Raw genomic sequence first — 24093 nt, forward strand, 5'->3', positions numbered from 1 at the left:
GCCTGACTTTCTTGATTTAATGTTATGTAAAAATTTGTCACTAATAAGAAAACATTTACATATGTCCAATGGCTTTTTCCAAGGTGTTTATGGCATTAAGCCTCGTTGTTTTCACACATAAGTTGATATAACTGATATACCTATTTTGCAACTAATGAAAATGATGAATACAAATGTATGATAGATATTTTAAATCCATGCAAATACCTATGAATGTAATGACAAGTAATATTAAAGATATTAAAGCAAAATGACTAAGTAATTAACATTTTCACTTGCTAATATATTTAATTCATGTTAAAATTAAATGTAATTCTTGTTAAAATTTTATCTGGAGATATATTAAAAATGAATAAAATAGATACATAATCATACCTATTTTTCTTTCATATCTAAATTCTATGAAAGCTGCTATTTAGCTATGTAGTAAAGCAGGACTTTCTAAATTTATTTAAATATATATGAGCTTACAATGTAATTTAAGATTACAAGATACTGTGTCAGGATAAAATGTTAATGTTTTGAATAGCTAATAGTATTCTTTCAAAAATGAGATGTGTAATAGTCAAGGTATGCTGTAGCTTGTTAAATAAAACTTTAATCTAATGGTGATTATATGTACATACATATAAATTGAAAATGTAATATCAATATCCTTCACAATTCAACTTGTTTTATTCATGCTTAAGGCCTAATGAATCTAAACTACACAGGAATGCAAAGTATCTCCTTTCTATTGTCTAAGTGTGTATTTCCCCCTTGATAAGTCATCTGGCAAGGTTAAAAGGTTCATGAGAATCAGTGTGCCTTTGGCTTACTTGTATCTTGTATTTCTAGATTTGAAACTATAAAGAAATCTGCAGTTGTATGTACACATCCCATAGAAAAAGTCCAGTTAGCTCATTTTGTTCAATAATTTCATTTACACAATATTTTTCTAACTTAATTGTTCGATAGTACTATGGGTACAAGTGGACTAAGTGGACTTCCATATACACAGGAAGAGCATTGCATAAATTACTATCATTAGTAATTGTCTTTTATCTATTCAGGTTTATATGTAAGTGTGTGATTATATGATGTCCTTCCAGAGGTCATATTCCAAATAAGGTGCCCTACACAAGCATATGAGTACATATATATGTGGATATATATATGTTATATATCTATATCTATCTATCTCTCTATATATAAAATCCATATATACATGTGTGAATATGTTTGTGTGTACACATACTTATGTCTAGACTCTGAGTCCAAGTCTTGGGGCAGGTGGTTTAGTTGGGACATAAGCTCAGTAATAATATTTGATGAAGTAGAGGAAATAAGACATGGAAAGAAGAAAAAACATCCAGAAGTGTGTTCATGGACATATATTATTGCTCTGGACTACAGGCACTCGATCCTTTTGGAGATCTACTACAAAATCACATGTTATTTTTTTTTTTTTTCAAAATTTTGTTACAAGACAACAAGAAGGAAGGGACATTTTTCTGTTTCTAGCCAGCTGTATTGTACATTGACTGAGAATCACCCAAGGGAATATTAGTACCTAACATATTGACGTCTATCTTTCCATTTTGCACCCAAATGTGGTTGAGCAAAGTTGTAGGATAAGCAGGTGGTGAAATGACATTACACTGTAAAACATCCTCAAGAGTTTATTGTTTAAAAGGATGCTGGGCATGGTATCAACAGAGCTGAATGCAGTCAGAAATCCACATCTGTTGATATTTTGCACTGAATCTGCTCTCTTAATGATGTTTCTAGGCAGAGGATATCCATGGTTTTTAAGACTTAGAATTAAAATTTTTAAAATTCAAAGATTCTTAAAATTCTTCAAATCAAAGGTGCAAGCTATTTTATTTATTCATTCATCATTTTCTTTTTTATAACATTTTTTTAAAATATCCTTCACTCGCAACTTACATTTGTCCATATTTTTTTGTCCAGTGAAGTAACACGTTAACATGGAGTCTGAATCTTCTCAAAACACAGTTTTTGTAATTGTCTTTTAATTGAGCAAATAATCCAACAATGCCCTAGTGAATTTCTCAAGTCCCAGATATTTTCTTCACTTCCTCATTATGAATAATGAATGCTTCATTATAATTAGAACATCTTGCATCTAGAATATATTTTAAATAATAAGCTCTTATTTTTATTGCTAATCTAACAATATGAGTAGTTCAACATAATCAGTAGGTTGACACTGTTTTCAAATTCAGTTGCATGCATCTTATGCTTTTACCTGGGGCCTTTAATTCTGGAATGATTTAATTAATTTCCCAATGAGGTCACTTCTGTAGGCTGGTGACAGGGTCCAATACTCCTCTCTATTTTTGGTACTCATGAATTAAATATTAGCAATAATTAAGATCATCAGTTCAACAATATGAGGGATCTGAAAAATATCATGGTAACATGTATTATGAAAAAACTGCAAAGATTTCAAAATGCTTTTCACAAAACAATCTTATTTTTAAATTCTATTTTCAATTCACATTATAAAGTACTCTTCTACACATATTTTAGAAGAAATTGTCCTATAAATATAGGTTGTTTTCCCCCAAGTATCGACTTAGTTAGTCTTTAAAAAAGGTCCTTTCAATTCCTTGTAACTGACATCTGTGGATGTACAATATTGCCATATCAATAAGTTTGATTATTACAAATCTGCTAAAACTGAAAAAGAAAAACTGAGATCAGTTTAATTTAACAAAGTACATTTGAACAAGAAAATGTTATGGAACTGAGCAACATTCCAGATAAAAGATAGTTTTGAATCACACAACCCACTATGTACTGGTTATATTTGTATTCAGAGATTAGAAAGTGACAGACAGAAACAATCTGATTGCTGCATCTGGCATTTGCTTATATGGACACAGTCTGATCAGTTGTCAACCTGTGACTGGCTGAGGCTCAACTGCAGTGATGGCTCAGATTCAGTTGCTTGATTATAAGGGAAACTACTAAGATAGATTAAAATTTATTAGCACATCAAACTAGGGTGCTGTTCACTATATTTGGAGGCTACTTTATGCCAGACTTATAGGTTGGGCAGACAGGCTGATTTAGACTAAATTTATTATAGTTTGATGTAACTCATTCACCCAACATGGACCCCTTAATATGGGGTATCCTGTGCTGATTCTCATGTTAGGTATTCTATAAAAGGTTATAATGTGTTATTGAGCATGAGGCACAAAACTATATTTGAAACTGATAATCACACAAATTCATGGATTCTTTTTGATGGGCATGCAAGCTAATTTTTGGCCTCCTCAATGATGGAGGAGACTAGGGTAACTTATGGATATCTCAGTTTTGGTCTCTACGGATAAGTACACATTTGGCAGTTTTGTAACTAGATTATCATTGATGACAAGGAGTCCACATTTCAGGTCAGATGCTCACCCCCAGTCTTTTTCACTTGGACTAATCTTTTCAAAAGTTTTTGGACAAGCATTAGTTAGATTGATAGACCCAATGGCCTCTCCATTAAAAGGATCAGACTATTTACCTGGATATTTTGTGCCTCCTCTATGGTAAATGCCTATTGGTATTTGTTAGCATCAGAACAAAGATTTGAACAATTGTATATTCACATGCATTGATCCCCATGCACGACTTTTCTGTACAGGTATCATCTTGGTCAGGGCAAGTTCAAGGCTGTAATAAAGCTATCAAGTCATTTGCCAGTGCTACAACTAGTCCACAAATGTCTCGTTTAAAAATTTTATTTTTTCAACTAAATGACATAGGCAAGAATGTTCCTCAAAACTCTGCTTAAAAATATTCCCTTTTACCACTAAATTTTAATGCCATTTTCAGTAGAAGTATAATGAAAGAACATTTTAGCCACGTAGACATATATGTGAAACATTTGTGGGATATTTCCTACTCTGAGCCACAGATCATTTTAAAGAATTATATTTAAAACTCTATAGATATAAGCAGAGGAATAGATTTCTGTTTAAAAGAGGTAAATAATATGGAAGTCTGGGCCTGTTACACTTCTAAGTTATTTGTATTATTTTGATTTCTACCTGTAACCTACCAGGCTCTAGTCCTAAACAGAGTAATTCTATCTTAAAATAATTTGTTGCAACTGCCTAACTTTATAAGTAGTCAATTATAAAATTTTCCAGCTCAAAGCAGCTGTCTCTAGTTGTATGTCCTTTATTATATAATAACTTCTTACACTCTTTACTATTTTTTAAATTAGGCAATTCCTATATTATATATGTTTTTAAAATTTTATTTTACTCTTATTGAATGGCAGAGTGATAGAGAGAGCTGGGGAAAGAAGTGAATGCAATTTTCCATCGTCTAGTTGACTCCCCAAGTGGCCGCAACAGACAAGGCTGGGCCAGGCAAAAGCCATGAGCCTGAAACTCCTTCCAGGTATCCCACATGGTGGCAGAGTCCAAGTACCTGTACCATCTTCCTCTGCTTTCCCAGGTGCATTAGTAGGAAGCTGGACTGGATAGAGAGCAGCTGGGTCTTAAACCAGCACACAAATACTTTAAAATTGCATAATGGGTGGTAGCTGAACCAGCTGCTCCATAAGGCTGGCCCCAGAACTCATGTTCTAATAACAGCCAAAACTTTCAGAAGATGTTCTTTAAATGGGGGATATGTCTATGCTGCAAAATACATAGAATACCAGGGATGTGTACTAGAACTATCTTGCCGGGGGTTCTCTAGAGGCTCTATTCATGATTTTTATCTATTCTGGATTCCTTAACATCATTTTGTCCTACTGAGGGGCTGAAAAATTTGAATTACAATCTAGACTTGCTACAGAACTCTAGTGTACTTGGTAGCACTCAAAATTGGCAGCATTATAATTTTTTAAAATTAGGTCACATAATGTGTCACTAAATGCCCCATAGACTGCTTCTAAAGCCCAAAGCAGCTCCCCAAGTATGTTGTATTTATGATGGCCATGTATGGGGCAATGAGTTGTTATCTAAGGATAAATGCCTGGAAATCATCCAGATGTCTGAATTTCCAATTAATTTCCATGTCCATTTTGGTCCATAGAGGACAGGTAATAGGAACTTCTCACTGCAGTCAAGATATTTTTCTTGTTGTCATCTTGAGGAACTCAACTCAGTGTCTTGGCTTTTGTTTGACATGATAACTCTTTCTAACATGACTGGTTTTCTGCTCTCCTTAACCTTTTCCACTGTGTAGGCTCAATGCCATTGTGATCATTACTATTTCCAAGCTTTAGAAGTAAATCCTAGAAACACTGGATCTTACAGTTCTTTTTGTAAATAAGTTATTCTTCCTACAATGATGGTAAAACTCCATTGTTTGGGCTTACCCTGAGAGTTGCCAATAGTTACATACATAGTAAGACGTAAGCAGCACAGTTAGCCCAAGGAATTGAGAATGAGATTGATTTCATAAGACTTCCATATCAAGTCAAGTTTGTTATGGTTTCTTGGTGACTTGAGTCACTATGATTTTGGGGAAAGGGATGAAGTTTTGATTTTTTAATGGTGGGGGCAAACCCATTGTTTGGTTCATTCCCCAAATGCTGGAAACTAGTAACTCAATCTAGATCTCCCATGGTATGGTAGGGATCCAACTACTTGATCCATCACCTGGTACACATTAACAGAAAGCCAGAAGCTGGAATAGGGAGTGAAGGTGGGATTTTAAGGCACTCTAATACAAGATGTGGGCATCCCAACAGGATTGTTACCTGCCAAGCCAAACGTTCTCCACATGAAAATTTTATTTATTTATTTTTACTCATTTGAAAGCTACAGACAGACAGACAGAATGATATATTTATTCATGAGTTCATTCCCTGTATGTCTGTAGCAGCCAGAACTGGGCCAGGTTAAAATCAAGAAACCAAAACTCATTCTACATCTCCTATTTGAGTGGCAGAGATCCAAATACTTGAGCCATCACTGCTGCCTTGAGGGTGGACATAACAGCAAGCTAGATAAGAAGCACAGTATTTGAGACTGGAACCAATATGGAATACAGGGATCCCAAGCAGTGCCCCAAAGTGTTGATTTTTAATATCTCTCTGATATTGCTACTAAATTCTAAAGAGGACAGCAAGGTTCACTGTATATTTCATTTGCCTCTAATACATTCATTTTAATGCAGGTGGATGAGGCCACATGTTTCTGATCAGTAAACTCTTAGTAAAAGTGGATCTATGAAACTTCAAGGCAGAGGCAATAAAAACAGGTGTAAATGTATCTTTTCTCTCTTGATTGCTATGTATGGACCACTATCTTTTTAGCAAGGATGTGAAGATTAACTCTGCCTCTCTGGAAGCTCTTGGAGATTCTAAAATTTCAATATTCTCATGGTATATGTGAAGAAAATGAAGCATATCAAAACAGAATATGCAAGTTTAAGAAGGGGACTAAAATGTTATATTATAAAAGTAAAATTTCCCCTAATGTTTTATTATTTAATATGTCAATTGATAAAGTTTACATATTTTACAGAGAATGTTCAAGGCCTGAAGGGAGTGGGGTTCTACCAATCTATAGAGTTTTAAGAAAAGGAAAACAGTACATATAAGTATGTAAATTAACTTCAATTAAAATTCAAACAATAGCTAAATATTTGTTAACATCCTGAAGTCAAGAAATATCATTCTTTTGAGCTCCAGCCAATCACTAGTTTGAAAGTAGAACTAGTTTGAAAGTAGTAAATCACTAGTTTGAAAGTAGTAAAAGAGATCACTTTTAAATCATAGAAAGAATATGAATATTGGCCTCCCAAATCTCTGAAGGTAGCCAATACTCTACATATAAAACATTTTAAATAAAACACACAGAAGAAGAAAATATACACTAAAATATTATGGTTGAACCCAACAAAACATATTTGGTTATTTATATCAGATTTTGATATGTCAAATATCTTTTCTGTTCAAGGACTTTAAACCTGGCTGAAAACTATACTTCTTGATTATGCATTGGCTTGACACCAAGATGGGACCACCAGTTGTTTTTCTCCAGGGCTGTTGTACCTATTTCTCAATGAAATCAAAGTTTATTCATGTCGGTTTTATCTGTGAATGAAATAGAACAGATGTGACACTGGAAGGCTTCTGATGCTAGCTCATGCAAATTCTGGTAGCTTCTGTTTGAATCTTTTGAAATGTGCACATGGAAGAAGTCATGTAAAATGTCTCAATACCGTAACACCTTAATTCTGTGAAATAGATAGACACAAGTGAACTAAGTTTAGAATAGAATTATGTGAGACTAAACCTTTACTCATTCGTCCATGCCAGACCAGGTTTAGACAAGAAAGAGATCTGCCCTTCATTTGTCTGGTTCCTAAATGCCATTAGATTTGCAATCTTATAGATAGCTAATGTCTGCAATTACTGCATACAAAGGCACTCAGCCCTCACTTATTTTATGAATTAATTGTAAAAATTGTAACTGCTCCATTATAGAAAAATTTTAGTGCAGATGATCTAAAGGAAGACAGAAAAATACTAACCTACAGTCAGAGATAACGTTAATAATTTCTTGTACACTTATATGTTACACATACATAAAATTCATATAAATATTTACATTATTATTTTATGATATATTTTGCTTATTGCTTAAATTGCTAACATATCATATTTTAGTATACATTCCACAATTTCGATAATTTTGATAATTACATTGTATTTCATCTATATAAGCAATACTAGTGAGAAAGAACCAGGTACTATCCACAGTGTTAGGCTGATTATGCACTGCTAAGGGAAGCAGAAATGCTATCTACTGTTGCAGATATTAATCTAGTTTGAGACACAAGCACCAAGTGGTGTTGCTTGATTGCTTGGAAAGCTGCCTCAATACAGACCCTATTAAGGATCATGTTTGGTATTAACACCTGTAGAATAGAAGGAAAGGAAGCAGAGTTATGCTGAGTAAAATTCACATTCTGGCAAAGCACCCCTCACACAGACAAGGTTGAGCAATCCCAAACTCTCAAAATAACTTGGATTTATAGGCCCACCTAGATTACATGTAATTTTTTTCTAATTATTAGGCTTTTTTTAAGATTTAGTTGAAAGTTAGAGTTACACAGAGAGAGAAGGAGAGGCAGAGAGAGAGAGAGAGGGAGAGAGAGAGAGAGAGTTCTTCCATCCGCTGGTTCACTCCCCGGTTGTCTGCAACAGCTGGAGCTGCGCCAATCCAAAGCCAGGAGTCAGGACCCCATTCCGGGTCTCCCACGTGGGTGCAGGGGACCAAGAACTTGGGCCATCTTCCACTGCTTTCCCAGGCCACAGCAGAGAGCTGGATCGAAGTGGAGCATCTGGGTCTCGAACTGGAGCCCAATATGATGTCCGCACTTCAGGCCAAGGCTTTAACACACTGCACCACAGCACTGGCCCCAGGTTTATCTTTTAGTTTAGCTTGGTTGTTCTTAAAAGCATGAATTTGAAAACTAAAAGGCAAAGAAAGCTGACACATCAGAAACCAATACTGATAGATTATCTGTCTATGGATCTAACATGCTTCCAAGTCTAGAAATGTTTCTTTCTTAACAGGATGTTGGGATCACAGTTCATGTACTGTTTCTTAGGACTACTTGCTATTTACAACACCACAGCTAATTAATGACAATTGAAACTTTAAGGCTCCAAAGCTTAAAATTTTGGCTAGCTCTTTATAGAAAAGTTGTGCCATCTGCTGATTCAATACCTCTAGTTTACTTTTACTGCAATTACTGGATAAGTTTATTTAGTCTATAACACATGATATATTAAAACATTGCAAAATCCAATCACACAACAAATAGTTTATTATCTCGTCAATCATAGGTAATCAACAGTTATTCACTAGGGGCCTACTATATATCAGATACTTTTCTCGAACTCTTGAAGTCGTTGTGTTAGCAAAGGATCTGAGACCTCATGTAACTTACAATGTAAATCAAGAAAAGCATTGTCTAATACTTTAATTAGAATAAATGTAATGAGACTTTTATGCAGTATACTAACTATATCTTTGTTGTAAATTTTCATTATTTTGAAGTTCTGTTATGGGTTGAATGAAGATAAATACTTTTTCTAAGACTAGGGTCTGCTGATACTAACTGATAGAATAAAAAAGGTAGAGAATGATCCAACATGGGAAGCAGGATACACAGCAGACTCATAGAATGGCAGAAGTCCTAAACAGCACTCTGGCCTCAGAATCAGCCCTTAAGGCATTTGAATCTGGCTGAAGAACCCATGAGAGTATTTTAGGCATGGAAAGCCAACACACTCTGGCAAAAAAAAAAAACAAAAAAAAAAAAAACAAACACCTAAATGAAAGATGAAAGATCTCTGTGAGTGAGATTCCAGTACAAATAATGGGCCATCAAAGAAGGAGGTACCTTTCTCTGAAGGGAGGAGAGAACTTCCACTTTGACTACAACCTTGTCTAAATAAGATTGAAGTCGGCGAACTCAAAAGCCTTCCATAGCCTTGGCAACTCATGACTAGAGCCTAGAGAGATTACTGACACCATAAACAAGAGTGTCAAATTGTTAAGTCAGGCCGGCGCCGTGGCTCACTAGGCTAATCCTCCAACTTGCGGCGCCGGCACACCGGGTTCTAGTCCCGGTCAGGGCGCCGGATTCTGTCCCGGTTGCCCCTCTTCCAGGCCAGCTCTCTGCTATGGCCAGGGAGTGCAGTGGAGGATGGCCCAGGTGCTTGGGCCCTGCACCCCATGGGAGACCAGGAAAAGCACCTGGCTCCTGGCTCCTGCCATCGGATCAGCGCGGTGCGCCGGCTGCAGCGGCGGCCATTGGAGGGTGAACCAACGGCAAAGGAAGACCTTTCTCTCTCTGTCTCTCTCACTGTCCACTCTGCCTGTCAAAAATTTAAAAAAAAAAAAAATTGTTAAGTCAACAACAGAAGTTACTGTGTACTTACTCCTCATGTAGGATCTCTGTCCTTAATGTGTTGTCCAATGTGATTAATGCGATAACTAGTACTCAAACAGTATTTTACACTTTATGTTCTGTGTGGGTGCAAACTGATGAAATCATTACTTAATATATACTAAATCAATCTTCTGTATATAAAGAGAATTGAAAATGAATCTTGATGTGAATGGAATGGGAGAGGGAGCGGGATATGGAAGGGATGCAGGTTGGAGGGAAGTTATGGGGGGGGGAATAGCCATTGTAATCCATAAACTGTACTTTGGAAATTTATATTTACTAATTAAAAGTTTAAAAAATTATGTCTTATTTTTGTAGAAAAATATTAAAACTAGATAATATTAGAGGAAATCAGTATTTCAGAAATGATATTATGGGCAAATAATTTCAAAGAAGTTTTCTGTAATTACACTCTTTTTTTTTAAATTTTTTTTTGACAGGCGAAGCAGTGTAAGCATAAACACATCTAAGTAGAACTAGTATCTCGATATAAACATAACTGCAGTGCTGGGCGTTGGCCTAGTAGTTAAGGTGCTGATGGGGAAAACTGCATTCCATGTTTGAGTACCTCGGAATGAGTCCCAGCTCTTCCCATGATTCCAGCTTCCTTCTTCCTGCAAGGCTTCTGGTGAGGGCTCAAGTAGTCGGGTCCCTGCTATTCATGTAGGTAACGTGAATTCAGTTCCTGGCTCCAAGTTTCAGCATGGCCCAGCTCTGGCTGTTGCTGGCATCTAAAAATGAACCAGCAGGTCAGAAATCTTGCTCTCTGTGGCTCTGTCTACCTCTGTGTCCGTCTTTCTCTGTATCTCTCTCTCTGAATTTTCTCTCCTTTCTCTCTGCATTCCTCAAATAAATTGATAAATACAGAAAATAAAATAACAAGCATTTAAAATTATTATCCATATGCATATGGTAAAAATTATTTATACTATCTGAAGACACACTCTGTAATTAGGCTTAGACATCTGAACAACACAAAGACTGATAGAAAGAGTAGAGAAAGGAGGATCTGTTTTTTTCCTGATTTTATCAGGTTAACTTCTGCGCAATTATTAAAACATTGCACTATGCCTCATAAAAGTATACAAAGGGGCCAGTGCTGTGGCACAGTGGGTAAAGTCACTACCTACAACATTAGCATCCCATATGAGCAGCAGTTGTAGTCCAGCTGCTCCACTTCTGGTCCAGCTCCCTGCTAATGAGCCCGGAAAAGCAGATGATGATGTCCCAAGTCCTTAGGCTTCCATTCCCAGGAGGGAGAACCCAGAATAATCTACTGGCTTCTGGTTTTGGAATGGCCCAGACCTGGCCATTGCAGCCATTTAGGGATTGTACCAGAGGATAGAAGGTCTTTCTCCTGCCTTCTCTCTGTATATATAACTGTGTCATTTAAATACATAAATATTTTTAAAAGGGTATACCAGAACAAATAAATAAATAAAAAGGAAAGAAAAAAGGAGATATAAAAAGAAATACATATGAGCTACATAATTTATCAAAACATGTGTGTATTGGGTCTTAACAAGTTTACTTGCATAAATTGCACAGTGGATTTCAACAGTTCATATATTCACTGCTTATAAATTTATAAATCGGAATTTTACACACCCAAATACTTTTAAAATAGCCCAAATGAGCAGATATCTAACCATTTAGAAGCTGACTGCTTTATATAAACTATGACACCTCATGAACTATCTTCCAACTTTTCCCAGCTCCCAGTGATCCAAAGACTCCAACTCACTGCTGTCCTTCAGAGCTCTCTGACTCCCTGCTGTGTGGTGGCGCTACATCTTCTAGACATGGAAGTCTGCTCTCCCAACTCCTTTCCTGGAGTTCTCTGCCTATTCCCAAGAGCCACTCTTGGGCAGACTGGAGCTGATTATGTTACTATCATCTGGTTGTTCTATCTTTTGCTTTATCAAAGCCCTAAAATCTCCAAATATAGATATGAACATATATGTTTGTGTATTAATAACTATATACTTGTACTTTTATATATTTGTATATACAGTTAACAAAACATTATGCATATCATTTGGAGAAACTATAGAGTGTAATTCAGACAACTCAGCTTTTTCTTAGCCAAGGACATCATGATAAACCTAGCTTCATTCTTTTCTGAATGTATTCTCCTTTTCATCTTTCATTTTTTTTGTAATATAGGATATGTGAAAGAATAATAATTTGTTTTCCACAATTGTTTTTATAAAAATATGGCTGGAGAACTTTTCATTTTTGTTTATGTCCCTGCTTAAAGCATAATTTAGGTAGCATTGATCTATAAAAGTGGATTTTTTCTCCATTATCCTCTGAAAAATACTTACTGAAAAAATTATTAGAAAATAGGTTTGAACCCAGGGTGCTGTTGTTTTCCATTCATTTCTCTATCTTGCCACTGGTATTTGACTTTGGTTTCCTGGTTATACATTTTTTTGTCATTATTAATATTCTCTTGGGCAGATTCATTTTTGTATATGGTGGTAAATAATGGAACATTTTATTCTGCATTTTCTGACAATGAACAGCTTCCTGATAAAGATTCCAAAAGAAATAGACTCTGCATTGAAACTATGATGCTTCCTCACAGTAAAATTAAATCCAGCAGTGTTTTACATTCTCATATATAATATGTTGTATTTTCTAAACTAAATAGAATAATTGTAAGTTACCAAAAACACTAGGCTAACTCTGAATGAATAGCAAGCCCCATGAAAGTCATTTTTGTTGATTTTTCCATCTACTCTGTAACCTTTCATATATTTAAATGTTTCTTAATATATCAAACAATCCTAGTGGTTATTAAAGACATGATGTCTATTACTTGCTATCAATAAAGCAAAAATAATTCAAAACTTAATTTAATATTTAAATTACTTCATAATTTAATTCAAATTAAGAAAATCATCAAAGAAAACATGATTACTGTCTATATTTGTTGAGTTTCTACTCTGGGTCTAAGGGTGCTAAGTTAACAATGATGAAGAAGACAGATACAATTTCTTCTTACTTTGATTTTACAAAATAAAATAAAACAAAATAACTGAGTAACTTCAGTTATTAATGAAAAAATAGAGAGCTTTGTAGGGACATTTGTTCAGAGACATATGTAAACACAAAAGGAAGAGTCACACAAAGATCTGGGAAAATCGCATTCCAGACAAAGAAATCCTCAGTGATTTAAAATGAAAGTTGTTTTTTTTTTTGATTTTGCTTTTGCATACATCCAAGATTTGTGGTCCAGATCTTACTATGTTCCCTTGTCTTCTCAGTTATAGGATCCCAACATTCTTGTCTTGACCATTACATTGATAGTGTGAAGGATAAAAGAGAAACCACGGATGTCCTTATGGAGATGACAGTCATAAAAGTTATATATTTTATCTCTGTTCACATTCCATTGGTCTGAATTTGATCACACTTCAATAAAGAAACTGGGAACATAGTTTGCAGCTGCCAGGCATGTTATTGCTTCAATTCAGGTGACTCTTACAGAAAAGAAGAAGAGAAGAATGGATCCTGAGACGCTGTTGTCGGTCTCTGCACAGGCTGCAATTTGAACAGAACTTGCAGTTTTTAGGGAATATGAAAAGATCAGACTGCTGAAACACAGTCATCATTAAAGGAAACAGTCAAGGTTTGTGAGTTTGTCAGATAATTTAGAACCATGCAAGCAATGATTAGGAATGTTTTATTCAAAGCAAAGAAGTCATTGAAATAAGCATGAGGACGGCAGATGTCATTTATTATATCAAGTTGACGCAGTTGTGAAGAATGGATTTTGGTATTAATGAGTAGGTTCATCAAGAGCAAGTATAATCTGTAGCAAGACTTGCAGGACAAATATGGCTTTGTGGCTATAAGGATTGCTATCATGTGTTTTTAATTTTGGAGACAGGATTAATAATTATTCATAATGAATTGTGTATGAAGAACGAATGCAAGATGCAGAAATAAGAATGACATGTTTGATTTTGCTTTGAGTATGCTGAGTTTACAGTATCTAGGTAGAATTGTTAATTGCAGTTAAATATAGGTATCTAGAACTCAGACAAGATATTAGTATATACAGTCCTCAGAAGTCATCAACACATAGTTTATATCTTAAGAATGCAAGCACATGAAAGAGAAGTCCTAGCACAGAACCACAGGGCATGTCACAATTCCCAACTCCTCAAACAAAAAGGAATCAGTTACACAGACAAAAAGGTATAGCAGTCCGGAGGAAAGAATGTCATAAAATAGTCATCTTATGGAAGAAGAGAAATGTCAAGATCTACAGTATTAAATTATATATCAAAAACACTTTTATTAATCTCTGAGAAATCAAAGACTTGAAGCTTACCACGGGACAGGTGTATCAGGTCACCTTCCATGGAAACTGGCACTGAGTCTCTAAGATATGTATGCAGGATTTTATTTATTTATTTAGTACATGTTCTCTTGGGAAAAGTCCCTGCAATGGAATGTGCAGAGAGATGGTAGACGTGGTTCCCCAAAAAGAGCTACTTCAGAGAATCCCCGAGGGAAATCTAAAACTAGGATGGCTCTTCAGTCTTATCACCATTGAGGTTAGGGCACCATCATGTCCCATTTGGTCAGACATTAACCACAGGCTGCCCTCAGGTGGTGAGCCGGACCTTGGACAAAGTAGGCAGGTTCCTTAGGTTCAGGCAATTTCTAAGGAGAAACTCACTTTGGAAGTTTCAGAATATACCCTTTAGAAGTAGTTACTTGGTTCTGAAGGAGAAGTAGGTGGTGGATTTAGACTCAAAGATGGATCACCCAGTACTCCTTTCAAAGACAAAATTGTTGTTCAAGGTGCTGATAATGCTTTCAGAAAGCCATCAGGGAGCCTAAACTTTCGGCGTCAGAAGGAATTAACCAAGCTTCGGGAAACTGCATCACTTCAATTTATGCCATTCTACAGATAGCCATATTCATTAATTGAATGTTATGAAGAATAAAATCAGTATTGATAGAAGAGGAGGAGAACTCTCACATGGGCCATTTTAGCTTCAGATTTGCCTGTGCAGAGTTAGGCTGTTAGGATAACATTCCAAGTTGATTTCTTTCTTTGTTCAATCTGTTTTATTTCTGTTTTTTTTTTTTTTTTTTTTTTCTGTTTGCCAAAAGGTGTTACCTTGAAAAATATTCTGCTCTTTCATTTTCATATCAGAAAATGCTTCCTCAAGAAACCAGAAATCAGTACCAGCAATCATGTAAGAAGACAGGCCATGAGATACATTTTGCAATGCGCAGAATCTGTCATTGTTTGGCTGACAACAAATACCCATGAGCTATGTTGATGAAGCACCTTTAGTCCCTAAGATGAAGTTGTAATTCAACTGTTAAAATTTTCAAAGGTGCTGGACTGAATTAGAATACTTTACTACAAATTGAAAGATAATATGCCAGCAGATACAGTATAGCAAGAAACTGAAAGTTATAGAATTAGGAGTCAATATGAAGACCATGGTGGGAAAACTCATAGAGTGGTTGCCATAAACTCTGCTTCCTATTATTTACATCATAGTGCTATTCCTTCCTATTGGGCAAAAGTGGAACCATCATTTCCTCATCAAAAGAATATGGCAAATATTATATTATATACACAATTACAAAATTGGTAAAAGGAGTTCTGGCTGAGACAAAAATATGTCATAAAATAACACAAAAATATAAAACTCAATAACAGTACAAATATGGTCAAATTCAGAGCAATCTCATACTGTACTGGCAATAACTATAGCTACAGCTATAATAATTGTTAATGGATACACAATATGGGAAGACCTAAAATTTAACGCCCTTAGCATAAAATATATGTGGTGGGGCTGATGCTGTGGCATAGCAGGTAAAGCCGCTACCTGCAGTGCTGGTATCCCAAATGGGTGCCAGTTGGAATCCTGGCTGCTCTACTTCTGATCCAGCTCTCATGCTTGAGCCCCTGCACCTCATGGTAGACCCCGAGGAAGCTTCTGGCTCCTGGCTTCAGATAGCCCCAGGTCTGGCTGTTGAGACTATTTGGGAAGTGAACCAGCAGATGGAAGACTTTCTCTCTTTCTCTCTCTGCCTTTCTCTCTTGTAACTCTGCTTCTCAAAAAAATAAATAAGTCTTTAAAAAATAAATCCTACTTGATTTGGGAAAGCTTAGACAGATATTTTTAAAAAATAAAATATATGTGGTAAAAACTAAATGTGTAGGGTTTGTATAAATAATTGGAGTTTTATTGTTATGTCAAGCTAGAATGTTAGAAATATACTTTATGTAAATATTATGGTAAACACATAAGCACACAAATACACACACACATACATTATCAGATACATCAAAAGTGCAGAGAAAATATTCAAAGCATATTATTGTAAATATTTATTCAATAAATAAAATCATAGACTGTATTATTTCAATAAAAAGTTAGACTGGAGTGGATAAAGTGACTACATCTTGATAAGCAAAGATGAAAAATTTCTAGCATATTAGAAATACAGCAGCTCCATATGGACTTTGTCATCTTTCTTTAGTTTCTCTATTTTTATTTTCTTAAACTTTATTTTTATTTTTTGTCATCTGATGCTACTTTTCATGTTAATGTGATATTATTACATACAGATTAAATGTGGCTCATAGATATAATTCTAAGCAGTTAGAGCAATTTAATATTGTCTATATATTTACTTTAGATATAAATTATTTTCTTTTAATATTTTTAAATTGTCTTGATTTAAAAATTATCAATAATGATAATTTTATTCATAGATAAGTGAATTACAAATTTAATTGAATTTGAAATTCTCAAATAATTTTATGGTCTTGGAAACCACATTTCTATTAACAAGTTTTTCTTTTTTTTTTTTAAACTTTTATTTAATGAATATAAATTTCCAAAGTACGACTTATGGATTACAATGGCTTCCCCCCCATACCGTCCTTCCCACCCACAACCCTCCCCTTTCCCACTCCCTCTCCCCTTCCATTCACATCAAGATTCATTTTCGATTATCTTAATATACAGAAGATCAGCTTAGTATACATTAAGTATGGATTTCAACAGTTTGCTCCCACACAGAAATATAAAGTGAAAAATAATAGATGATTTTTTTTTAAATGATGATGAAATCAGAGCAGACCTAAGTCATGTTTAATCCCAGTGAGAGTCAAGTTGGGAATTGATAATTTCTTTTTTTTTTTTTTTTTTTTTTTACAGAGGATCAGTTTAGTATGCATTAAGTAAGGATTTCAACAGTTTGCACCCCCATAGAAACACAAAGTGAAATATATTGTTTGAGTACTCGTTATAGCATTAAATCTCAATGTACAGCACATTAAGGATAGAGATCCTACATGAGGAGTAAGTGCACAGTGACTCCTGTTGTTGACTTTACCAATTGACACTCCTGTCTATGGCATCAGTAATCTCCCTATGCTCCAGTCATGAGTTTCCAAGGCGATGGAAGCCCTCTGAGTTCTCCGACTCTTATCTTGTTTAGACAAGGTCATAGTCAAAGTGGAGGTTCTCTCCTCCCTTCAGAGAAAGGTACCTCCTTCTTTGAAGACCTGTTCTTTCCACTGGGATCTCACTCGCAGAGATCTTTTGCCAGAGTGTCTTGGCTTTCCATGCCTGAAATACTCTCATGAGCTTTTCAGCCAGCTCCGAATGCCTTTAGGGCTGATTCTGAGGCCAGAGTGCTATTTAGGACATCTGCCATTCTATGAGTCTGCTGAGTATCTCACTTCCCATGTTGGATCACTCTCCCCTTTATTTACTCCATCAGTTAGCGTTAGCAGGTACTAGACTTGTCTATGTGCTCCCTTTGACTCCCAGTCCCTCCATCATGACCAACTGTGAACTGAAATTGATCACCTGGAACAGTGAGATGGCATTGGTACATGCCACCTCGATGGGATTGAATTGGAATCCCCTATAAACTATTCATTGGCTCCATTAATTATTGTAATAATCTCATCATTACTCTCTAGTCTTCTCTATTTCTTGCACATGTACTAACAGATTGATTTATTGAGTAAATACGAGGTCATTTTCTTGTTTTGTGCAGCAATTGTCAATAAAGTTTTTTATGAAATTATGTATGTGTGTGCAAAATTCCTTTTATAAGTAATGACCCAGACTATTGAATGAAATAACTAATTGTGCCTACAATTTTAGAAGCCCTGAAGACAGCATAAAATAATTGTGAAAGACATTTTATAATCCTGTTTTTTTTTTTCACTTAGTCCCAAAAAGACAAATATCATGTTTTCTCTGATATGGAATAATGAATAGAGTACCTAAAATGTATTGTATTGGAGTGAAAGGGACGTTTTGACATTTGATGATTGTTTATAGTCCTTGCCTCTTTGTTAAGAAGTAGATTTTTTTTTCCCTCATACTCTTTGTTGAGCTCTTTACTTAGTCTAGAGTTAAACTTATGAGTAAAAGTAAACTGAAAATAGATCTTTGTAAAAATTATGATTAGGAATAATAGAGGGAGGAGGAGGAAGTTTTGGAGGATGGGTGGGAGGGAGAGTAAAGTGGGAAGTATCGCTATGCTCCTAAATCTGTATATATGAAATACACGAGACTTGTAGACCTTAAATAGAATTCTACAAAATACTTATTTATTTATTTATTTATTTATTTATTTATTTCAAAGTCAGAGTTATATAGACAGAAGGAGAACCAGAGTATTCCATTTGTTGGTTCACTCCAGAGATGGCAGCAATGGCCAGGCTGGGTCAGGATGAATCCAAGAACCAGGAGCTTCATCCAGATTTCACTAATGGGTGGCAGGAGCCCAAATACCTGGACCATCTCTGCTGAATTTCCCATACGATTAGCAGATAACTGTATTGGAACTGAAGCAGCTGAGATTTGAACTAACACTCGTATGGGAAGCCAACATTGCAGGTGTTGGCTTTACCTCCTGTGACGAAATTCAGCCCCTGTATTATAGTTGGTAAACATTGTCATTTTCACCAAACTCCAGGCATATGAACAAAGAAAATGTTCATGAATTCCAGTACATATATTTTGTTGTGTTGATGTCCAAAGAGTTTAAATAAAGTTTTTAGAAGAAAAAAAACTGTGTGTTCAAACATCCTTTCATGTTCATATGTTGCAATAGTCTTGGAATATAGCATTATTTCATTTTTATCATTAGTTCTGCAAACAGAAAACATTGTGTCTGAATACCAGCTTCCTATTCTATCAAATCTTATGTAAATGTAAACATTAAAGTGTTATATTTGGTTAAATTATATGAAGGAATTAAAATATTTTGGTTTCTCTACACAGCATAATAATCTAAAGAAAAAAACACTAATCAAAAATATATTTCTAATACATTAGGTGTAATAATGAATTCTTCTGTCATAGAATATTCCTACAATGAAAGTTCACATGTAAGAATAAAACATTTCTTTAAGTAAAGAAATATGTATGAGAGTGTGTGTATTTATAAAGTTGGAGCTTTAAAAATATAAATAAAACCTGATACAAAATAAGGCCCAGTAGTTACCTCAGTTAATTTCCTATTAAGTAAATATTCTGAAACTACAGAACAGTAAAATTGAAGCAATAAAGGCAACACAATTCAGCTATCTAAAGTTGATAATTGGTAGAATAATTTGTTTCCTTTTGGTATTCTTATAACACAGTTTAAAAAAATTATGATAAAATGATATTTTATAATTATTTTACATCTTGATATTTCTTATAAAATTTTAATTGAAACTTGTTTATAACATGATGTAAGCTCATATATATTTTATCTGCTACATAATACTTATCCTGCTAATGTTCAATATTTTAGATTATATTTATTTACTAATGACATGGATATTCTATAACTTAATTTTAAAGAATCATATGATAAAAACTAAACTCTAATTAGCCCTATTTTTCTGTTGAACATTGTTTTCCCGTGTTCCTCCATAATAAGTCTCTGGTAGTTTCATAATTATTCATTTATAATAACGTTTTTAGTATGAAATTTTAAGAAATTATTATGATAGTGAAATAAAATCAACATTATTCATATACTCAATTTTAAAGGAATAATGTTTGCTGAATTACAAATGTTTACACATGGAAATAAAAATATAAAGAAGTATGAGAGACTAATACCTTAGAGTTAGTCAGTGTCATTAGTTCTGTACCAAACAAAGGGAGCCCCAAGCAGTTGATGCCACTTGTGTGTTACTTCTGAAAGACTGGGTCTATTACCCTATAGCAACATTTCCATTAATACCACAAAAGCTAACTTTGCTTCGATTGTACAGTCACCTACTTATAATTTCACTGAATTATAGCTTCACACAGAAATTCAATCTAGGACATAGAGTGCCTTAAGTAGTAAATTAAAGTACTGTGTTCCATATTTCTCAATGTAAATTTCTGGAATAGTGTTCTCTTTCTTTCCTATGTATCATGATTGCATTAGTCTGGGTTATTTTCAGTGCTTCTTTAATTTAAGGGTCATAGGAAAAGAATTGTTTTGACTCTCCAAAAAGTAAGTCCAAGGATTTCTTCTACTTTAGTATACAGTAATCAGACTTGCTTGAAGAATGATAAACTGTTTCCATGTAATAATGTTATTGGCCTCAGACATAGACTGTAAGAAAAATCCAAACAAACAACCAATTAAAGTTTTCAAAATGTTTAACTCAATATTGAAGGGCAAAGCCTTAATCACGTGTTACAGCACTTTCCTTTACACCATGATGCCTGTGACTGTTTTTATATTCCTTCTGATGCCATCTCCACCATCTGACACTGTCTTTACACTTTCCAGTTCGAGATGGATCAATCCATACTTGTGAATTCTATGATATAACCCTTGCTCATATTAGGTAGACTTGCTATATGATGCAATTTAATGGGATCCATTTTTTGTGTTTTCTGATACTTTTTATATTAATGTAATATTAATTCAAAAACAACAGATTCAATGTAGTTCATAAATACAATCCTAAGAATATAGTGATATTTTCTTCCTCCAACTCTGCAATTCTCCCTCCATCTCTCTCTTTCTTTTTTTCTTTCTTCCTTCCTTCTTAAATTTGAGATAACAATTTTACTTGATGCTAAAGCCAAGGGCTTAATGCTCTGCTAAATAAAAGAATTAACATTAAAAACTGAAAATACCCTAGTTCAGTGGTAATATAACCTAAGCTATAAAAAATAATCAAGTGGAAAGATGGCCATATCACCCATATGAATTAAATGTTAAGATACTCATATATCATTAAAACTATAGTAGTATAAAAATTTTAACCATTGGTTTTACAAACATCTAAAACAAAGTTTGACAAAAATAAATTTTCAGCAATAATAATTGGATCTTCTTTTTTTTTTTTTTAATCCACCAGACTCATACCTTCAACAATTGGAAGTTTAGGAGAAAAATAGAAGTTCACAATTTGCAGAAAATTTTGCCAAATTACTCCCACTGACAACTGACCACCTTAATCAAGAAATTTTCTTTTAAACTTCATAATTATTTTTCATTATTGTGCCTAGTCATAAATATTGAAAATATTATTAATTGGCTAAATACTTACATAGTTTGTTGGAGAGCATTTTTAAAAAAATCTGCTTCATTCAATGTATATTTTACTCAGCACCAATTTTTCATTTCTTAGAAAATAAGAGGCTGCCAAACATGATTTATATTAGAACCCCACAGATGTCATAATTACTGTAGTCTAAGAATGTACTGTTCAAACATGCCTTCATAGTTTAGCAAAGCACATCTTTTAAAATGTCAAACACTTCTAAAATTACTGAAAGATATTTTGAAGCCCTTGGGCACTGTTGCTTTTGTATAAAGCTAGCATTGAAACAAGCCAATATAGACAATAATGACAGAAAATACTTTATACCACTTAGGTTGAAAATTAGTTAAATAGCTTTCTCTCTTCTTAAAAATAATTCCTAAGATTCAGAGGAAATATCATATATTTTTGTTGAATTATGTCAGCTGACAATATTTGAGAACAGAAAGGAGACTAGGTACCTGTTAATGTTTCAGAATAGCTCAATATGAATAACTTTATAAAGCCACATAGGTGCATCAGGCTGATCTTCAAATGATTCTTACTCAAAAATTCTTTTCATCCCACTATCATATAGGAAAATCCCTTATGAATGTTGCCCTACATTAGCAAAGAAGCCATATAGTTTATTTGCTCATGGTGCAAAGATGTTTACAATTGTATCTCCATTCAGGGTAGCACAAATTATAGAAAATGCACCCATCTGGCAATATTCCTGCAAATATGGAATGACCTTAATTAATTTAATGAATATATTTTAGCAGGTCTTACATAGTTAGAAAATAAAAGAACTTAATATGTGATGAATAATTTATCCATGTGGTGTGAACAAATCTTTCTCATCTGAGTTTGAGCACACAGAGCCTGGACAGTACATTCTTACTTTGAGTTGAGCAGTGCGTACACAGAATATTTGTCATTCTTATCCTAAGCAAAAAAAAAAAAAAAAAAAAAAAAAAAAAACTCATTTATGATGCAGAAATAACTACATGTGGTAAGAATAAGTGTTTTTTCTTAAATTCCATTATAGGTGCTCCATATTTTCAATGAGCAAACATGTGTAGGCAGACCACGTCAATTTTCTCAAGGAAATAAATGACTATTGAAAGTTCCGATATCTTGTATCCTCTTGATTCAGGAAAAGAAAGAGTACTTAACTCTAATTCATTGTACTTTATGAGACTTTTATTTACACCATTATTTTATAAAATGGCATATATATTAAGAAAACATAGTTTTTTTTTTTTTTACTGGATACAACTCAAGTTTATTTCTTTTTTTTAAACTTTTATTTAATGAATATAATTTTCCAAAGTACAGCTTATGGATTACAATGGCCTTTCCCCCCCATAACCTCCCTCCCACCCGCAACCCTCCCCTCTCCCGCTCCCTCTCCCTTTCTATTCACATCAAGATTCATTTTCAGTTATCTTTATACAGAAGATCAGTTTAGCATATATTAAGTAAAGATTTCATCAGTTTGCACACACACAGAAACACAAAGTGTAAAGTACTGTTTCAGTACTAGTTATAGCATTAAATCACAATGTACAGCACATTTAGGACAGAGATCCTACATGAGGAGTAAGTGCACAGTGATTCCTGTTGTTGACTTAACAAATTGACATTCTTGTTTATGGCATCAGTAATCTCCCTGGGCTCTAGTCATGAGTTGCCAAGGCTATGGAGGCCTTTTGAGTTCGCCGACTCTGATCTTATTTAGACAAGGTCATAGTCAAAGTGGAAGTTCTCTCCTCCCTTCAGAGAAAGGTGCCTCCTTCTTTGATGACCTGTTCTTTCCACTGGGGTCTCATTCGCAGAGATCTTTCTCATAGTTATGTTTTTATATTACATTATTATGCTACATGACAATTAAAAATGTCACATCACTGGAATAAAATTGTAACTCACTTCAAGGAATAAAACAAACATGTTATCTGGGATCAGCACCTGAGTGTTTACAAATGTATTTCTTTATGAGTTTAAAAATGTTTTTAAAAAGATTTATTAATTTACTGGAAAATCAGAATTTCACGGACAGAGGGAGACAAAATGAGAGAGGTCTTCCATCTGTTGGTTTAATCCCTATGTGGCTGCAAGGGCCAGGAAAGAGCCAGGCCAAAGCCAAAGCCAGCAGCCAGGAGTTTTTCCTAGGTTTCCCCACCATGGGTGTAGGGACCCAAGCACTGGGCCATCTTCCACTGATTTCTCAGGCCATAAGCCGAGAGCTGAATAGGAAGAGGAGAAGCTGGGACACAAACTAGCACTCGTATGGGATGATGGTGCCACTAGCAGAGGCTTAGCCTACTGTACCACAGCACTGGCACCTCAGCTTTTTAAATTTAATGAAAATCATTTAATTTATCTTAAAAACAGGTGAATTTTGTAACGTGCAAATTATCCTTCATTAAAGGCATTTGAAAAATAAAGTACAAATTTTAGTGAAAGCTATTTCCTCTCCCTAGCTTCAGGTGCCTCATGCCCACCTCTACTGTGATCCTCGGTTACTTCTACCTAGGTGTTAGCTTAATTCTCCTGAACAAGTTCATTCCAGTGCTCATCCAGCCAGACACTCCCATTAGTCAAAGATATTGGAT

The 24093-nt window shown here is 34.6% G+C and overlaps 1 long non-coding RNA gene across 1 annotated transcript; it reads right to left on the reverse strand.

Annotated features, from left to right (window-relative positions):
- Positions 1-700: 700 nt before the first annotated feature.
- Positions 701-21613, reverse strand: LOC127492021 (uncharacterized). Its single transcript, XR_007920941.2, has 4 exons — positions 21503-21613; positions 10505-10667; positions 2252-2404; positions 701-2128 (listed from the first exon to the last, which is right to left on the reverse strand). It is a non-coding gene; the product is annotated as an uncharacterized lncRNA (long non-coding RNA).
- Positions 21614-24093: the final 2480 nt, after the last annotated feature.

The sequence above is a fragment of the Oryctolagus cuniculus genome, chromosome 9, assembly GCF_964237555.1.
Source record: "Oryctolagus cuniculus chromosome 9, mOryCun1.1, whole genome shotgun sequence".
Taxonomy (NCBI): Eukaryota; Metazoa; Chordata; class Mammalia; order Lagomorpha; family Leporidae; genus Oryctolagus; species Oryctolagus cuniculus.